Below are 11818 nucleotides of genomic sequence, written 5' to 3'. Positions count from 1 at the left end.
AAAAATCATTTTTTTTCATGTTTTTCAAAGGAATTCAAAAAAATGTTTTAATTAAAACTGTACAGTTACTTGTTTTAAACAATAGAAAATTAAAATTTTATTAAAAAAAAATTCAAAAAATTGTTTTATTTAAAACTGTACAGTTACTTGTTTTAAAAAAAAAATTTGAAAAAAAAATTCGAGTTCAAAACAGTACAACTAATTTTTTTATGCATAAAAACATTTTTTTTAATTTTTTCATATTTCCCAAAGGAATTAAAAGAAATGTTTTATTTAAAACTGTATAGTTACCTGTTTTAAGCAATAAAAAGTTAAAATTTTATAAAAAAAATATTTTTAACATTAGTTCTTACAACAATTTTTTTTTTAATTCATAACAGTACAACTACAATTTTTTATGCAAAACAACAAAAAAAATCAATTTTTTTCATGTTTTTCAAAGGAATTCAAAAAAATGTTTTAATTAAAACTGTACAGTTACTTGTTTTAAACAATAGAAAATTAAAATTTTATTAAAAAAAAATTCAAAAAAATGTTTTATTTAAAACTGTACAGTTACTTGTTTTAAAAAAAAAATTCGAAAAAAAAATTAAAAAAAATTCGAGTTCAAAACAGTACAACTAATTTTTTTATGCATAAAAACATTTTTTTTAATTTTTTCATATTTCCCAAAGGAATTAAAAGAAATGTTTTATTTAAAACTGTACAATTACTTGTTTTAAGCAATAAAAAATTAAAAAAAATTTAAAAAAAATTGTTAACATTAGTTTTTAAAACAATTTTTTTTTTTACAAAAAAATGTTAAAAAATTTTAAGTTTAAAACAGTACAATTACATCTTTTATGCAAAAAAACAAATTTTTTTAATTTGTTTATGTTTCCCAAAGAAATTCAAAAACAACTTTTATTTAAAACTGTAGAGATACTTGTTTTAAACATTAAAAACTTAAAATTTTATTAAAAAAAAATTTTTAACATTAGTTTTTACAACAATTTTTTTGTTTACAATAAATATTTTTTTAAATTTTAAGTTCAAAACAGTACAATTACTTTTTTTATGCAAAAAAACATTTTTTTTTTATATTTTTCAGATTCCCCAAAGGAATTCAAAAAAATGTTTTATTTAAAACTGTACAGTTACTTGTTTTAAGTAATAATAAAATTAAATTTTATTTAAAAACAATTTTTTAACATTAGTTTTTATAACAATTTTTTTTTTACAAAAAAAAATTAAAACAATTTTAAGTTCAATAAGTTCAAAACATTACAATTAGTTTTTTTATGCAAAAAAAAAGTTTTTTTAATTTTTTTATGTTTCCCAAAGAAATTCAAAAAAAAGTTTTATTTAAAACTGTACAGTTACTTGTTTTAGGCAATAAAATATTAAAATTTTAATAAAAAACACTTTTTAACATTTGTTTTTACAACTATTTTTTTTTTTTTTAAATTTCATGTTTAAAACAGTTCAATTACTTTTTTTATGCAAAAAAACAAAAAAAATAATTTTATTTACGTTTTCCAAAATAATTCAAAAAAATGTTTTATTTAAAACTGTACAGTTATTTGTTTTAAGCAATAAAAAATTTAAATTTTGATAAAAAAAAATTTTAACATTAGTTTTTACAACATTTTTTTTTTTACAAAAAAAATGTTTAAAAAAATTCAAGTACAAAACAGTACAACTACTTTTTTGATGCATAAAAACATTTTTTTTTTTATATTTCCCAAAGGAAATCAAAAAAATGTTTTATTTAAAACTGTATAGTTACCTGTTTTAAGCAATAAAAAGTTAAAATTTTATAAAAAAAATATTTTTAACATTAGTTCTTACAACAATTTTTTTTTAAGTTCATAACAGTACAACTACAATTTTTTATGCAAAACAACAAAAAAAATCAATTTTTTTCATGTTTTTCAAAGGAATTCAAAAAAATGTTTTAATTAAAACTGTACAGTTACTTGTTTTAAACAATAGAAAATTAAAATTTTATTAAAAAAAAATTCAAAAAAATGTTTTATTTAAAACTGTACAGTTACATGTTTTAAGCAATAAAAAATTTAAATTTTATTAAAAATAAATTTTTAACATTAGTTTTTACAACATTTTTTTTTTATTACAAAAAAATTACTTTTTTTATGCATAAAAACATTTTTTTTTATTTTTTCATATTTCCCAAAGGAATTCAAAAAAATGTTTTATATAAAACTGTATAATTACCTGTTTTAAGCAATAAAAAGTTAAAATTTTATTAAAAAAATATTTTTTATATTAGTTCTTACAACAATTTTTTTTTTCACAAAAAAATTTAAAAACATTTTACGTTCAAAACAGTACAATTACTTTTTTTATGCAAAAAAACAATTTTTTTCATGTTTCCCGTAGGAATTCAAAAAAAATGTTTTATTTAAAACTGTACAGTTACTTGTTTTAAGCAATTCTTTTTGGAAAATAAATTCAAAAAATTAAGTTCAAAACAGTACAATTACTTTTTTCATGCAAAAATACAAAAAAATTTTTTTCATGTTTTCCAAAGGAATTTAAAAATTGTTTTAATTAAAAAATAAAAAAAATTCGAGTTCAATTACTTGATTTAAGCAATAAAAAATTAAAATTTTAATAAAAAAAATTTTTTAACAATACTTTTTACAAAATTTTTTTGCAAAATAAACTCTTTACAATTACTCTTTTTAAACAAAGAATGAATGAATGATTGTAACTTACTTTTATTCTTGCGTGGCCGGAAAACGACAGTCATTATAAGAGCACGACCGATTATCGGTTAGCTGATATATCGGCCGCATTTTTGATGATTTACCGATTATCGGCAAGGGAAAAAAACGGCTGATATTATCAGCGCTTAGCAACCAGACGGCCAGCAACGTGCGCACGCAAGAATTAATGCAGAGCGATAGCTTGTTCATAAACGTAAACTCACTCGTATACCTAATTCAAATCGTTCGTAAAAATCTAACGTATTAAACTAGGTCAAAGCGTCTGATCACGCGTCCACCGCATGTCATGTTTATCAGGCGCGTGTAACGTCCAGGTTTAATTATATATAATGTTTGTTTAATGGAAGGAAGGTAAAATTTATTTGAAAAAAATACAAATTAAACAATTAAGTAATTACAAGTTCACTAATAACTAATAAATAAAAATTAAGCTTGTTAGTTGATTTTTATTACCTATATCTGATTTTTCGGGTTTAAACTGTCAAGTTTTTTTAGGTGCATTAAAATATCGGTCATCGGCAACTAAAATTTACAAAATATCGGTATGGGTTTGAAAAAAGCAATATCGGTCGCGCTCTAGTCGTAATCACACAGGTTTAACACCTCGTGCCAGCTTACGAGTTACCATGTATGTTACTTTGTGGGTAATTATTTTTTTATTGGATTTTTTCATTTTTTTTATGTATGGCTGATAATTTGGACAACCCATTAGTGACCACTGGGTTGGAGCAATTGCCGTTAAGTGTCTTGCCCAACCAAGGACACATACGCCCACAATGGTAGCAGCGTCGAGCCTTGAACCCATTACCTAATTGTTACAGGCAGGTGCGCTAACCACTATGCCACGGCGCCGGGAGAGAAATCAATTCTTTCATGTTTCCCGTAGGAATTCAAAAAAATGTTTTATTTAAAATTGTACAGTTACCTATTTTTAAAAAAAAATGCCTAATAAAACTGTACAGTTACTTGTTTTAGGCAATAAAAAATTAAAATTGTAGTAAAAAAAAATTTTAAACTTAGTTTTTACAATTTTGTTTTTGCAAAATAAATTTGAAAAAATTTTAAGTTCAAAACAGTACCATTACTTTTTTTATGCAAAAAAACAAAAAAAAAATGATTTTTTTATGTTTCCTAAATAAATTCAAAAAAATGTTTTAATTAAAACAGTACAGTTACTTGTTTTAAGCAATAAAAAAAATTAAATTTCATTAAAAAAAATTTTTTAACATTAGTTTTTACAACAATATTTTTTATTCAAAATAATTTCGAAAAAATTTCAAGTTCAAAATAGTACAATTATTTTTTTATGCAAAAAAAAACAACAAAACACATTTTTTTATGTTTTTCTAAGATATTCAGAAAAAAATTAATTAAAACTGTTTAGTTCTTTGTTTTAAACGGTAAAAAAATAAATTTTATAATAAAATGTTTTTTTACCATTAGTTTTTAAAAATTTAAAAGTTTAAAACAGTACAATTACAGTTTTTATGCAAAAAATAAAAATAAAAAAAAATTTTCTCATGTCTCCTAAAGGAATTCAAAAAATGTTTCAATTAAAACTGTACAGTTACACGACCATTGTTACGTCACGAAAATGTGATGTCACGAAAATTGTGACTTCACGAAAACAGACTGCACAATTGTGCAACCTGTCAAATGTACGCCACACATTGTAAATATCAATTGAATATTTTTCCGAGTAAACTTTTGAATAAAGAGTGCGGAAAAAGGTTTATCAAGGAAATAGAACCACATGCGTCATTTGAATGTAGTTGTGGTTTTGAGTATGAATACTATGTCGATATTGGTGTTAATAATAATAAATTTAATAATAAGTTTCCAAGAAAATCTTAATATTAAATTTCCAATTACTGTAAACTTTTGCAACCTTTACTATCGTATTAAGTGCTAAGCCACACGGCGGATCCTACCGGACAGTGGTTAATAGCAACGATAAAGATTAACAACATATTAACCATGATATTAACCATAGCACACATATAAAGGAGAGACGTGATACACTCTCTTTCTTTCGCGTGATGTTCCTGTTTACTATTGTAGTCAATGGGATCCAGCGCGTTGTATGTAGTTGTTCTTCGTTTTTTGACTTAATTTAGATTTATGGGAAAAAATAGATATTTTCAAGAATATATATATTTCTAACAAACCGTTTGTTTGAACCTTTTCAATTAAATATATTGAATATAGAAATTTTGTAAACAAACACTATACTGCGTTAACATACCAAATATCTAAACTTGCCTAGTAAACTGGAACAGTTGGTGCAGTTTTTGAAATAAACACGTAAAAACTTCCTAAAACCACTGTGCGCCCATCTTTTACAATGGAGACCAAGCGAAATGGGGACAGAGTTTAAATCATATTTTTTATTATAAATTCCTGCTAGCTTTCCAACAACAGCTTCTGCTATGGGATTTGTATTTGGTTTATAGAAAAAAAAGACTTTGAAATAGCCTTCTCTATTAATCCTGTGACTCAATTGTGGTAGATTAGGGCAATAAACTGTCGATCAAACACAAATAAGAATTAAACACTCGCAGCTGCTAAATTCCATGCTATTTAGAGCTCATAAGATAGAGCCATTTCTAGCAGAAAAGCAATAACACATATTTAACACAACTTTAGTGAATACCAATACGGTTTGTTAAAAATATGTATATATGTTTGGAAAAGGTTATTTACCCCTTGTATCCCATTGACTACAATAGTAAAACGGGATCGTTCCGCGGTCACGTGACCATTGAAAAAAGCGCAACAGCTCTGTTCTTTACCGACATTGGAGATGCGCGTCCTACTTTTTTTATTTCTGTGAACACAACGGACGAAAACAACAGCTACGCCTATAGATATCATATATATAACTAGATTTCGCATCTGGTGTTCAAAATTGAAGCCAATTTAAACGCGCCATTTTGAATCGTATGTGACCCACTTGTCTATTATCGCATATTCGTAATGTGTTTTTTGGGTTAGTTTTAGGCAGGAAATACCAAAGTTAGTATAGACCAAGTTAGGAAACGGATTGTAAAACAACGAGTCTTGTTATCCATTGTCTCGCGTCTATGACGTCATAGTCGCCACCATTACGGAGCCCACGGCATAGCATTTTATCATTGCTGGGTGCTGTTTTTCGTTTAAATATTGCGATTTTTTAAAAACCAAGCACTTCTGCGCGTAAAAATGGCTTTCTACTAATGTTATATCTTATCACAATAATAAACCTCACAAAAATAATCAACTTTTATTGAACACTCAATCGATTCAAGAGTAAAAAAACAGAAAATATCAAGTTTACTAACCAAAAACATAAAAGAACGTGTTTAAAATATAAAAATACAAACAAAAACGCATAACATTACCATAAACTGGTGTATCTAGCTGCAGTTTTGCATGTAAATTGCCGTGATTTTACTTTTTGGCTCACAAACTCAACGTGTATACCCGGCAACGAAACTTAAGGTATCTTTGTAAAATTTGCCTAATATCGAAGTGACATTGAGGAAAACAATACTGAGTTACTATTTTTGTTCCTTTGCTTGAATTAGTAAGCTACCTTTTCTGCGTTCCGGGTCTTTATGAAATCGGAAAACGCGAACACCTTATCTGCTAGTACTTTAGCAGTTGGGAGCTGCATGTCCACTCATGTTGGATTATAAATGTAGTAGGGTATGGCTCTGTAGGTTCGTAGGTATGATCATATATTATTATGTAAACTAAGCTGATTGCTGCTAGTCTTAATCGCCAACGTAAAGTACCCTGTTAAACCACACTGTACGCCAAAAACCAGTCAAAATACTAATTTACTCCACATTAATTCCTAGATTTAATATTATATAACAAGATTTATATTAGAAATTATATTTTATATGTTAAAACAACCGCTATACGTGTTTTTAGCTTTGTATCGCTTACAAGAACTAAATGAACACATGCCGACCATGCATTTGTATAGGCGATTCACGCTCTGTGGGCTCCGTAATGGCGGACACGAGCGCCGTTTTCTAACTTGGTCTATACTAACTTTGGGAAATACTAGTGTAAACTAAACAAAAAGTTAACCTACGTCGGATTTTATTTTACTGAGTCTGTAATTATATACCTTTAAGCTTTTGCGTTTTTAAAACCGACATTTGACCCAACTTTTACTGACGATTTACGTGAGAAACTTTTAAATCCAAACATAGTTTAGCAAGGTGTTGCCATAATCCGGCAGTCTTCCAGTTAGTTATTTATATTTACTTGTTGGTGATTTGTTTCCAGTGAAGAGCATCAGTGGTGGAAACTAATCTCTCTCTACCAGCCACTCAATCCAGGTCTCTGCGACACATAATTTGTGGCCAGTAAATCTTAGGTAACTAAACAGTACTAGCTCATAGCACACCTGCAAAGATTATATTATCATAACAAGATTTTTATATTAGGAGATTTCCAATATAATATATCATTATCTAGTTAATTTCACTGTGAACTGGTCACTCATGGTCTTAAAAACAGCTTGCTGGCTCCAACAGGATAAAGAAAATATGCTATCTCCGTATATGCAACTATTGACTACAAATTTTTAAAATATTTGATTGATTTCTAATTGATTTTAAAATTTAATTTAAAAAAATATATATATACTTCTAGGAAACAAAATATAAATATCTATTAGACTACTAGTACTACTATAAAGTGTTTTGTACTGCAATAAACAATATTGCTATTGGTGATTGAACAGGACCAATTTATTTAACTTTGTTCATACCAATTGTCCAGCAACAGTTCGATTGAATTTCTTTCCTGGATGATAAAACCGAATGTTGCAATATGCCAATGCAAGTGATGATTTGATGAGATGAAATACATGGTTGTTCTTGTCCATAACATAAGAATCAGTCAGATGATCATTTAGTTCATACAACTGACTGTTATCCGACAAAACAGATGCGACAATAGCTAATGGCATCCCTTTACCTACAAGGATAACAATTTAAGCTATGTGAATGTGTTGTAAGATACGATAGAATAAATTATTTTTTATTGTTTAAATATAGTTTCTTAATTATTGTATAGGTATATATGGTTTATAAAGAAAGAACTGCAAAGTTAAAGCCATACCCATACCTTCATTTATGGTAATTTCCCCTTGCTAGTTAAAAGAAGCCCCTCAACTTTTATTTCAGTTTCTTCGCAAACTTTTATTGTACTGTTTGTAGATTTATATAATCTGTTGTGTTGTCCTATCTTCTTTTCTAAAATATGATTTTCTTGCTTTTAGTTGCAAACACTGTCTGTATGATCATCAGGACTCAAGAGTGATAAGTTTGTGAATGGGGTTTCTTTATTGCCGTATACCCGTCTCTTTATTTGCATTACCTTCAATATCGATTCTCCTCAACCTTTCTTCCTTTACTGCATCCAAATGCACTGCATTGCGTTTCCTGTTTTGACATAATGTTGATATAAAACTTCTTTGAAAATAAACTTGTATGTACAGTGTAGTTTGTTTTCTCATATACTACTCTACCACTACCACTATATTATATTTGTATGAAAGCACCATTCATAATAAACAACTATTGACTAATACATCTATAAGAATAAATTGATAAAAATTCTCACATAATCTCAATAACCAATCAATTGAAAACGTTTATCAATGCCTGTTATTTGAAATCCAGTAAAATACAAACATTGCAAATATTTTTCTGGTGCTAGCGAAGAATCCTTATATTATTTGCTAACTACTAACCCATAACTACCAGCCACTAACACTTCCCACCAGCCTAATGTGTAACGTATCGGAGGATTTTTTACTAGTGTCCACCTTCCCTCTACTATAAAATGCAATATTAATATAAATATTGGGTGTCTGGACAATACTAGTACCAATAATTTAAACTTTTCAGGGCGTTTTTAATCATATGTAAACTTTTTGTTTAAATTAAATAAGTTGTTAACCTTTAAAAAAAGTATTATTCTTAACTAGAATAAATTACCAATAGATAAATTTTAAACAACTGACTGGAAGACTGCCGGATTATGGCAACACCTTGTTAAACTGTTTTAGGATTTAAAAGTTTCTCACGTAAATCGTCAGTAAAAGTTGGGTTAATCGTCGCTTTTAAAAACGCAAAAGCATAAGAGTTTAAAAATCTGCCGTAGGTTAACTTTTGGTGCAGATTAAATTAGTTTTTCATGCCTAAAACTAACCCAAAAAACACATTACGAATATGCGATAATAGACAAGTGGGTTACATACGATTCAAAATGGCGCGCTTCAATAGACCACTTGCCACAAAAATATCGATAGGTGGCGACCGAGAGGATGTCTTCCAAGCTAAGTCCATAGCAACGTGTCTTTTTGCATTGATTTAGCAAGGTTATGCGAAGTTTTTTTTAAAACTATGCTTGTGCGGTCGGTTCTTGTAATATTACTTCCACGTATAGTAGGGGTAGATATTGTTAAAGATATGGTGTATCAGGTTCGTTATTAAATTTAGGTTTTATCACTTAATGGGGTAATTTTATGTCTGTGCTGATATACGCAGTAAAGATTTACAAACAGAAAATTTATGTTGCCATTATTTTATTATTAAGCTAAACAGCCTAAACTATAATATGTTAGTTTATTATAAGCCAGACACAGACCAACATCATACTTCAGCACCTGCAGGCTGCAATTCCATACACAGACCCAGTCTTTTTTGACAAAAAAAAACAGAAGAAGGTTTATTATTAGTGATATTTTATCTGATGTTAATTCATCATTTTACTATACTAGTAACTATAGTGCAGAGTTGCATTTTTTTAAATTTAGTATTATGTTGGTTACTTTTTAGGGCTCTTAGTAAAGAAGTTGGAGCTGATTTTTCAATTTGTTAAAACAAAAGCAAGCAGAATGAATTATTGGCATAGCAGTAATAGACCTTTCCACAGGTATACAGTTTGGATTGATTATTAGTTGGACATTTAAACAAACAGATATATTCTTGTGTAGATAATTACCAAGAAGACAAGAGTCTACATCAATTTATCAGTTGCAAGTTGGTTCATATTTTAGCAGGATTAGTGTTTAATATAATTTGAACTGAAGTTTCTAGTTAAATGGCGTGAAAGAAAAGGAAAACTTCCAGAAGATTTTAAGCTGTTTTCCAATACCACAGAGTATTTTGTTCGAAAACCCAGTTTACGATCTTCCCAAAGAAAACCTTGAAGCCATCATAAGCATCATAGCACATACAAAATTTTAGTAACAATAACACCAAAAGGTTCATTTTGTTTCATTTCAAATCTGTGGTCAGGAAATGTTTCAGTCAGGGAAATAGTTGTTAGATCTGTTTTGTGAAAACATTCTGCGATCAGGAGATGATCTCTAATGGCAGGTGCTACATTAAACACCCCACCTTTTTCCAAAGGTACACAGCTTAGTATGTCAGCTGTTACTAAAACCAGCCGAATAGCAAGAGCCAGAATTAATGTGGAACGGGCCATTTGTTCCTGAAATACTTTCAAAATATTTAATAACATTCTTCCACTAATTGATCATAATATTTTGAAAAAATTGTTGTGATTTGCTGTTGTTTGTGCAATTTGAATGCTCCTCTCGCTGAGTAATCAAAACATTTTTTCTTACAACAGATTCTGTATATCAATTAAACATACACTTATATAAATTGTCATTTATTTGAAGATTCTATTGAGTTTTGAAGCATGATGTGAAATACGGAAATAAATAAAGGATTTATTGAATCAAACAAGTTTTTATTAAATGGTACTTCAACCACTGTGATTCCTTTGGTTGTGTATACCTTTAATGAACAGTGCAATATTCCTGTAATACTCATTTGTCCTTGTATTTGTGGGTAATATTTACGGAATTAGTGTAACATCCATCGACCATCATCATAAATACATCCAATGTACTTCATTTTTAAGTTGTGATGGTTTGTATTTATTAGTAAAAGTCCATTTTATTTATTGCTAAATTAAGAACAGTCCGAATCCGTAAACTTGCCGCCACACAAGTTTCACCAGACCCTCTTGAGACAGCTGCTTGTATTCCTCTGGCTTTTAAAATATTTTTAAATTGGCAACAGGCCAAGAAGCAACATCATGACTGCTTGCTGAAAAACTTGTAGACATTTTCTAAGTCACTGTGTTCTGTAAACATTTTTTTGCCAGTTGTGTTTTGGGTTTGCAAATCTCCCAAGCCCTTTTAATTCGGGGATTATTACTGGCAGGGCCATATTTACTGTCACTATTACAACTACCTCACGAGCAATGTCGTATATTGCAATTTAAATCTTTACTACCTATCTGCACAGACATAAAATTATGACAATGAGTGATAAAAACTAAATTTAATAACGAATCTGATACACCATATCTTTAACAATATCTACCCCTACTATTCGTAGAAGTAATAACGTCGCATAACTCGGTCGCCACCTATCGATTTTTGTGGCAAGTGGTCTATTGGCTTCAATATCACATTGGTTGAAAACACAAGATGCGCAATCTAGTTATATATATGATATATACATGATATACCGGCGCCGTGGCGTAGTGGTTAGCGCGCCTGCCTGTAACCGTTAGGAAATGGGTTCAAGGCTCGTCGCTGCTACCATTGTGGGCGTATGTGTTCTTGGGCAAGACACTTAACGACAATTGCTCCAACCCAGTGGTCACTAATGGGTTGTCCAAATTATCAGCCATACATAAAAAAATTCCCAAAAAAAATAATCACCCACGAAGTAACATAACTCGTAAGCTAGCACGAGGTGTTAAACCCGTGTGATAACGACTGTGTTGTCCGGTCACGCGAGGATAAAGTAAGTAAGTTACATTCATCTATGACTACGCCACTGCGACAGAAACAAAACTTGTTGTGTGAACTATTTCTTTCATTAAAATTGTTTATGTTATTTTACCTAAAACAATCCATTATACTGTTTTAATATTTATTACTTTTCTGTTTGCAAATTAGAAAAAAAAATGTCGTGTAAACTATCTTAAACCTACTATAATGTAAACAAATAGTTTTGAACAAGCACTTATTTCGGCGTAAACAAATATTAAAA

General features: G+C 28.8%; 1 long non-coding RNA gene across 3 annotated transcripts; it reads right to left on the bottom strand.

Moving 5' to 3' along the window:
- Nucleotides 1-5975: 5975 nt before the first annotated feature.
- LOC149726837 (uncharacterized) lies at nucleotides 5976-8245 on the bottom strand. Of its 3 annotated transcripts, XR_016386175.1 has the most exons (4): nucleotides 8112-8245; nucleotides 7860-7987; nucleotides 7501-7709; nucleotides 5976-7070 (listed from the first exon to the last, which is right to left on the bottom strand). It is a non-coding gene; the product is annotated as an uncharacterized LOC149726837 (long non-coding RNA). The 3 variants fall into 3 exon arrangements; XR_016386174.1 differs by lacking the exons at nucleotides 7860-7987; nucleotides 8112-8245 and having other exon boundaries at nucleotides 5976-6427; nucleotides 6993-7070; nucleotides 7501-7701; XR_016386173.1 differs by lacking the exons at nucleotides 7860-7987; nucleotides 8112-8245 and having other exon boundaries at nucleotides 7501-7701.
- Between the last annotated feature and the right edge of the window lie 3573 nt (nucleotides 8246-11818).

Source organism: Ciona robusta, chromosome 12, assembly GCF_009617815.1.
Source record: "Ciona robusta chromosome 12, ASM961781v2".
Lineage (NCBI taxonomy): Eukaryota > Metazoa > Chordata > Ascidiacea > Phlebobranchia > Cionidae > Ciona > Ciona robusta.
This window is presented reverse-complemented; position numbering and strand designations above follow the sequence as displayed.